The sequence below is a fragment of the Trachurus japonicus genome, chromosome 13 (assembly GCF_045865225.1).
Source record: "Trachurus japonicus isolate A0001 chromosome 13, Traja_1.0".
Lineage (NCBI taxonomy): Eukaryota > Metazoa > Chordata > Actinopteri > Carangiformes > Carangidae > Trachurus > Trachurus japonicus.
Window position 1 is genome coordinate 35,741,910 of NC_140919.1, and position 8,199 is coordinate 35,750,108.

Here is an 8,199-nt window from a genome sequence, read left to right on the forward strand (position 1 = left end):
CTAAGGGAGCGAGTTGCCTGAGCCAAGATGGTGGCCGTGTGGCGATGCCGTGTCATTGGGCAGCAGCATCAGGTGAATCATCTAGTCTTCTTCGCCTGAGCAAAGTCACCCCCAGGTGGAAGACCACAGTTGGGCCAGAATAATTTTCATCTACTCTAAATCCAGAAACAAACTGTAATTGGTTTGCTGGTTTGGTTGTCCTTTTAGTCCGTCTCTTGCAACAAACACAAGGCAAACATCAGTCTATTACCCCTTTTCCACTGGCCAAAAAACCTGTTTAAACCCGCTAACAAACAGCTTTTGGTGGCAGTAGGAAAGGCGCAACGACCCGCATAAAACGGCTTGGCAAGCCACGCGGGTTAAAATCGCCTTCAATCGGCTCGGCTCCGGCTTGCAGTGGGAACGCCAGACCCCGGTCAACCCGCTAATGTACGTGATGACGCTGAGCGTTACGTGCCACCACGTCATCTCGCCGGTCGTGTCTCATATCACGTACCAAAACAAAGCTGCTCTCATTCGAGACTGTCTGTTTAACTGATGTGTTGTGCCGCGGACGAACCGTCATACGGCCACGGCAGACTCGCTGTCCTCCGTGGTCCTGGTGCTCAGGTCAGCCAGACACCTCGTCTGCCTCGGCGGACGGACACTCCGCGGCTGGCGGCTGTGGCAAGACGACGGTGTTTCTCGCACCGCGGATGAAAGCAGGGCAACTGGTTTATGCTCTGTCTGGTCCGCCAGCGGGGGGTCAGACTCGGCTCATTTTGGTCAATGGGAAAGGGGCCAAATGCCGATTGTTAGCGGGTCGACCCGAGTTTAAAAAACCTGCGTCAACCCGCTAATTTTAGTGGGAAAACGGCTTATGACTGAAGCCACCTAGACCCCTGAGATTGATGTGGGCCAGAGGCTGAACACCCCTTATTTAAAAACCCATGCGTCTTTGGAATTGGTAACCCAGAAATTCATGTGCTGTTGTAAAAATCTTTCCACCAATGACCTAAAGCCCTTAATTGAAGCCCCTTCCTTCTGGACTGATCTAAGCTATCCAAAGTAACCTTGTTGTTTTGCCATGGCTCTGGGAGTGATGTGAGTGGGTCCTGTGCACTATGCAGAGCACTGGGGAACCCATGCCACAGCCCAAATGTTGCAGGTGCCTGAAGCCTGGCTTTACTGTTCCCACAACTGAATGTTGTTTCTGACACCAGCCCAAATAACACAACATGACACAACAGTAAGCTTACAACACTGATCAGATATGGGTATCTGAGTCAACCACACCTGATGTTGTGTCACAACAATGGTGAATTATTATTGTTATTATATTCAGACTGTCCTCCACAAACGATCCACACAGATTTTTGATTTATCAAAAAATTGAGTCTACAGTGCATGAAAACGTTTGACTGTAAACAGTACTGTAAACATATCCAATTCTTGCTAAGTACATTTTCAATCTGCTGTCAATGTAAGAGTGGCATTTTGAAACATCAGACTTATCTTATGATGCAAAACACTTATTGTTAAAAACAAATCACCAACATTTCCATGCTATCTAATTGCAATTAATGTATTATCAGATAAACCATTTGTGCTATGGCTTTGCGACTTTCACTTTCAAATTGCCCAATTTTGCCAATAAAAAAAATGCCCAGGCCCCGACCATTGCTGTGCAGCAGCTATAATTTGTTATGAATTTTCAAAAGTTTTGAAATTTAGAGGTGTGCTGTAATGCCACCATCAGGACAATTGTCTCGTGTTTCCAATTGAGGACATCTGGCATCACCCTTCCTGGGGCTTGAACTCACAACCTCTGACATCAAGAACCAGCGCCTAAGTCATTGAGCTAATTCACTGGAAAAGAAGCATGGTGTGTATCCCCGGCTTGTGTCCAAGTGGCGCATTGTTCCACGGATCCCCCCTGCGGATCCACAACCACCTAAAGGCCCTCTCCGCAGCATCTAGCGTGTTCTTTATGGCTCTCTTTGATTGCAGTCCGTTCACTCCAAGGAGTTTGAGGGTTCGCACAAGTGAATGGCCTGAGAAGCCACGGCACCCAACCTCGACTTTCCAGCCGTTGCTCCGACACTCTGCGATGAGCTCGGTGTACTTGGCCCTCTTTCGCTCATTGGCCTCGTCGATGCGGTCCTCCCAGGGAACAGTCAGTTCTATTAAAACCACTTGCTTGGTGGACTCCGATGTTAACACCATGTCTGGGTGGAGAAGAGTGGTTGTGATGTTGTCTGGGAACTTAAGCTGTCTGTCGAGGTCAACTTGGAGCTGCCAGTCGCGAGCGGTGGTGAGGAGCCCCCCTGCAGAGCTGGGCTGGTGTTGGTGTGCCTTCTGTCCCGGTCTTATGAAGGAGATTGACTGCTTTGGGGCAGCCTGAATCTTGCTGTGCTGGATCGCCGTGCAGGTGGCGTCTGCCAAAGATCTTAAAACTTGGTCGTGGCGCCAGCGGTATCCCCTAGCGCTTTTGGGCAGCAACTCAGGATATGCTTCAGGGTGCCCCTCCTCTGGCACAGCTTGCATTCAGGAGCATCGATTAGGCCCCAGGTGTGCAGGTTGGCTGGGCTCGGGAGGACGTCATAGACTGACTGGATGAGAAACTTGATGCGTAATGGCTCCACTCTCCACAGCTCTGCCCAAGTGATCTTGCGGGATTCTGCATGCTCCCACCGAGTCCATGCCCCCTGCTTGGACATGCCGACCATCTTGCTGCAGCGGTCTTCCTCCTCCTCCGCTCGAATCTCATCCTGGACCAGCTGACGCTTCTCCTTTCCACAGGCTTGGTCGTAACGCGGCTTTGGAAAGCAACCCAGACCTGCCCGCCCCGTTGCAATGGAGCCCACCAGCATCTTGTGCCTCAGTCGCGCCTCAGCTCTGGTAATGGCCTCCTAAGCCTGCCACTTTCTCCTGGTCTTCACGAGGATCCCTGCTGATGCGACTTTGTCACTGTTCCTTGTTGTTGCAATCAAACTATCCTCCGTGCCCTAGGTCAGAAACTTAAACATGCATAATGCACTGTAAACCAAATTTTAAATAAACCAAAGTCCAGGAAATAAACCAAATCAAACAAATAAATGTGACCAGGGCAATGGAGGTACTTAGCTGGATGGAGAGGTGAACCTCTCCACGTGTCTGACAAGGAGTCCTCTCTCTCTCTCATCACAACCCGTTGTCAACCTGAGCCAATTGCTGCCCTCCTGCACAGGTCAACAGGTGTCCCTAATTGAATCATTCTCACATTCCCAGAGTGGCCAGCGCACTTTGCGGTGGGATGCAAAGAAGCCACTTTGCACTCAAACTTTGCGCCGTTTGACATACAGTATAAGTCTCAGGACTCAAAGTCTGACCACTACTGTATTTTATATTTTTCTGTTCAGCAATGTTTTATCATGTTCTGTGTGTCCTATTGCATTGTGTCATGACAATGTCAAAGATGAATTTCCACTCCGTGGACAATAACGTTGTTGTATGCATACTCGTATTCATATTCGTATTCGTATTCGTATTCATCCTTCCAGCTCCTCCAATAGCGGAGGGCCGCGGTAAAAAGGCCATTGGGCCAGTTGTCGGCTGCTACTTTTCCCAATGGCAGCTCAGATACTGGTCAGCCTGCTTGCCAGACCATTGGGTAGTTGCCACCTTGACCCAGGGTTATGAATTGCAGTGCAATCGGTGTGCATCTTCCCAGGCCCAGGTGGTCCAGGAAACAATCTGTCCTCTGAAACATGTGGCCCGGCTTGCCCTCATGGTCAACACAGAGAAGAGCTGCCTGGTCCCCACCCGGTGGGCTGCCTACTTGGGTCTGATCCTGGACTCTGTTGCCATGAGGGCCTACCTGTCGGAGCACCTAACTAGTTCCCCTGAGCCTGTCAGGCATACCATCATGCTCATGTGCCATCCCCCTGCCTTGAGTAGGTGGAGAAAGTTTTCTGCCAGGTGTGCTGGCAGGGGGGAAGATCTCACATCTTGTCCATTTGGTCATCATTCTGAAGTTTCTCCAGTATCTTCTGGCTGAGGCTCCACCCCCGGGGATCCAGCATGGGATCTCTGCCTGGTGCTGAATGTCCAGTCTTCTTCACCCTTTCTGCCTCTGGCCCAGGCCGACCGGCTGTCAATGAAAACAGCTGCTCTTTCCTTGCTATCGCGTTAGCAAAGCGGGTTGGGGAGCTGCATGCTCTTTCTGTTAGCGACTCCTGTTTGTGTTGGGGGCTGCATGGTTCTAGGGGGAATGTCGCATTCCCGCCGAAGAATCTGCCATGTAGTCATCTTAATTGTCTGATTCACCTGGCTCGGTTTGACCCCCCCATTACTGTAGCTGATGGCGAGTCACTTTGCACTCTATTGTACCAAACAGCACAAGTTACTTCAATATGACAAATTAAATGGTTACTATGTATCTATATCTATTTATTATTATATTATAAATATGATGCTTTGTTACAAGCTAAACTACCCAGTATAGCCTATGCGAATCAGTTAAAGTAGCTTCCCCTCAAGCAAGTACAACATTGAAACATTGTTCATATGTTAACACTATCCAGCTGTGAATAGACCTATTTTTACGTTTGAAACATAGTCTTGCTAATAATATACTATATAATATAATATTATGCTTATAATATAGGCTACTTGATAAAAGTTGAGCTTTCAAGCTGTTTTACTTACTTAAATAAAGGCTAGCCTATTTAAAGCTGATCTTTTATTCGTTTCACATCAACATTTTATGTAGGCTACAAATACGGTAAGTTAGCCCAATGTGGGACACTTAAACTTAAGCATGTTCTTCTTAGCAAAATAAAGTTAATGTAACCTAACTGTGGGCTCACAGAAGCTGTGATCACACAATCAAAATCACATATCTCAAATGTCTAATCATAGATTTGACAGGGGCAGCCAGACCCTCTTTGAAGGCTCCCCCTCTTTGAAGGTGACAGGTGAAGGTGACACTCCCTACCCTGTGTGAAGACCACCAAGGAGCTGGTGACATAAGATTTGGACAGAGTTAATATTAGCGACGTAATAAATAACATTATTGCCAATTATTTATTGTGTTTATAACATGTTTATACATAAAATATATCTCAATATGGTGTAAATGTCATAGTTTGAAAGAGCTAGGAATTTAGGCAGGCTGAAGAGAAACCCAACATGAACAGAAACAGACAATGTGTTGAAGGACTTTTATTTGTCCTACCATTTAATCAATTAGGCCGTGGCCTGTAGCAATCATAATTTACAGGCTTTCCTTAATGGCACTTAGAGACCATAAAAAATAATACCAGCTGGTTAAAAATGCATAAAATGACACAACTTGATCAATTGCTGACTACTAAAAGAATCGTCCACAGTCCCCATCCATACCCTCTCCAGTCTGGGACAGTGGAAGTCCAGCAAGTGTCTCCAGCAACACCCACCACACACGTGTCTCCCCAAGCACTCTGTCCGTCGAAACATCAAGTGCTCCATATAGTCCAGTAATTTTAAGCCAAAAAAGGGGTCAACGTTGAACAAATTGCAACAGAAGCAAACTCAACTGATTTTGTATCCTCAACATGTCCTGAGTGAGGGAAAAAAGCCGTGAAGAATGCCTTAGGGGAAAGTTTCGAAAAAGACCCAAATAGCCTATAGCCCATTCATACGCCTATTCATTATTTTTCTCACGTGAATAGGGTCAAATTTTTAACCTTTAGATATCTCCATGACAATTACTGAGTTGATTACTTACATTAAGACAAACAAAAAATGTATTAGCTAGCTACAAGTTTTTTTAAATTCTTTGTTAACATGAGCAAATTTGCATAAATTTGCATAAATTTCACCGTTTTGACGACACATACAAAGGTGCTGTGGTGGTACCAGCTTGAAATTTGGAATGAGTTGACTCCATCGGTCAACCGACAAGAAAACACTTTAAATTTCGAGATGACTGCAATTTTTCAAGATAGCCACATCCTTAGTAGAGCAGGTATGACATCCTATCTTAAGGAGAAGGACTTTTGATGGTTGTTTTGATCAAACAGTTATTTTAAAAAAATACTTTGCATTTTCTCTTTTAATGATAGAGAGATATTTGTGAAAGGGGGGTGGAGAGATGGAACTTGCAGCAAAGGACGTGGACTGGATTTGAATCCGTCGGTGCAGGAAGCACTCCTTACCCTAAGCGCCCTAGCTCATAAAGCTACAGTTGGTAAGTTGACGAAAGTTAAAGTAAACTCCGTGACTTGGTCCGAAATTTCAAGACAATACACAGGTCCCTTTATGAACCTCTGGAGTCAACTCATTCCAATTTTCATGCTGGTAGGCTATACCACCACAGCACCTTTATATAGGCCTACATGTGAATAGGGAAAAAAATGGTGGTGTGTCTCAAATTGCGCACTTCTGCACTTACATTTAATATTTTGAGTACAGAAGTGCGTTCACACTGAGCAGTGTGCGAAAATCTAGTGCGCTATGTGCACTCAATTGGCGCACTCAAACGGCCAGAAAATTGAGTGTGGATCGATGGACACTTTCCACACTTAACGGCCGCCATCTTAGTGACGTAGCGGAAGCACGTATTCAAACGGCAACGGTTGCTTTGAGCAGCGACAGAGCCGACACCGGCATAAATGTCTTTAAAAAACACTCATAACAACACAACAACAACACTAACACAATAAAACACAACTTAATAGCTGGTTTTGATCGCCAAAAAGCACTGTCAAGTGTTGGCGATAGGGCTCCAACGGCCGGTTGCATTCAGAATTAAAAAAATAGAAGAAGAAGCTGTGGAGACATTTCCGGTAAGTGCGCAGCAGCAGAGTTTGATTTGAGACGGTACTAGCAGCAGTGCACTAAGAGAAGTGTGCGATTTGAGACACACCATCATTCCAATTTTTATCCTGGTACCACCACAGCACCTTTAGTCTATGTGCCGTCAAAACGGTGGAATTTATGCAAATTTATGCAAATTTGCACATGTTAACAAAGAATTTCAAAAAACTTTGTTTGTCTTAATGTAAGTAGTAATCAACTCAGTAATTTTCATGGAGATATCTAAAGGTTAAAAATTTTACCTTCACGTGAGAAAAATGGGATTCTTCGGGGCTTTTTTTCCCTCACTCAGGACATGTTGAGGATGCAAAATCAGTTGAGTTTGCTTCTGTTGCAATTTGTTTAACCTTTTTTCATAAAATTTTCCGAACGTCAAAAACGTAAGCCTGTTTTGCCGGTTTTGCTCTTCCGGTGGAATTTTATGTTTACGTTTCCATGGTAGTTGCGGTAAATGCATGGATTTTTTTTTTTTTTTCAATGAAAATCTGTAAAACGCATGGATCATCACACCAGCTTTTAACAGTGGATATCACACAAATTGACATCCGTGTTAAAAGCCAGCGTTAATAGAGCCATGCGTTTACCGCAACTATGACAACGACTGAAAACCATGGAAACCATACAATTCCACCAAACCGGCAAAACCGGCTTCCGGGTTTGCCCATAGATGACGTTCGGAAACTTGTGGATAGTCAGCCACTGTAGAACTTCCGACTTCACCTTACCTCACTTGCAAACAATGAAATAGAGAATTCCGTCAAACAATTCAAATCTCTACAGGGTTCCTACACATTTGAAATGTCAAAATTCCATACTTTTTCCAGACCCTAATTTCCAGACTTCTCGGTAAAAATTCAAATAATTTGTAGATGTGTATCATATAAATAAATTATGCAATTAATTGTATTTTATTTTATTCATTGATTTTCATTATTCTAAATGTGTATGCCATTATGTCACCAAATAATTTCCAGGAGATTGTATAGGTACAATAGCGTATACAAAATAAATAACATTAGATAAGACCAAACCAAGAACAAGAAAAATATATTTCCATACAATAGTTTACATTTTCCATACTTTCCCAGACCTGGAAATGTATAAAATCAAATTCCATACTTTTCCATAGGCTACTTGTGTAGGAACCCTGTCTCTACTGCCCTTGTGACATCGACATTCTCAATATTTAGAATTTACATTAGGAAACATGTCTTCCAAGTGGGACAGCAAGGTTTGCCTAATGTGGGACAGTAGGCTACTTATGTCAGGCAAAACTGTGTAGTTGAATAGGCTGAACAATAACATTGGTTGTGCCTACATAATTTTATAATGCATTATTTAGGATATTTTACATTCAAAAAATATAAATTTAGTTTAGAC

The 8,199-nt window shown here is 44.3% G+C and overlaps 1 pseudogene; it reads right to left on the reverse strand.

Annotated features, from left to right (window-relative positions):
- Positions 1-1,845: 1,845 nt before the first annotated feature.
- Positions 1,846-3,888, reverse strand: LOC146976433 (uncharacterized; annotated as a pseudogene).
- Between the last annotated feature and the right edge of the window lie 4,311 nt (positions 3,889-8,199).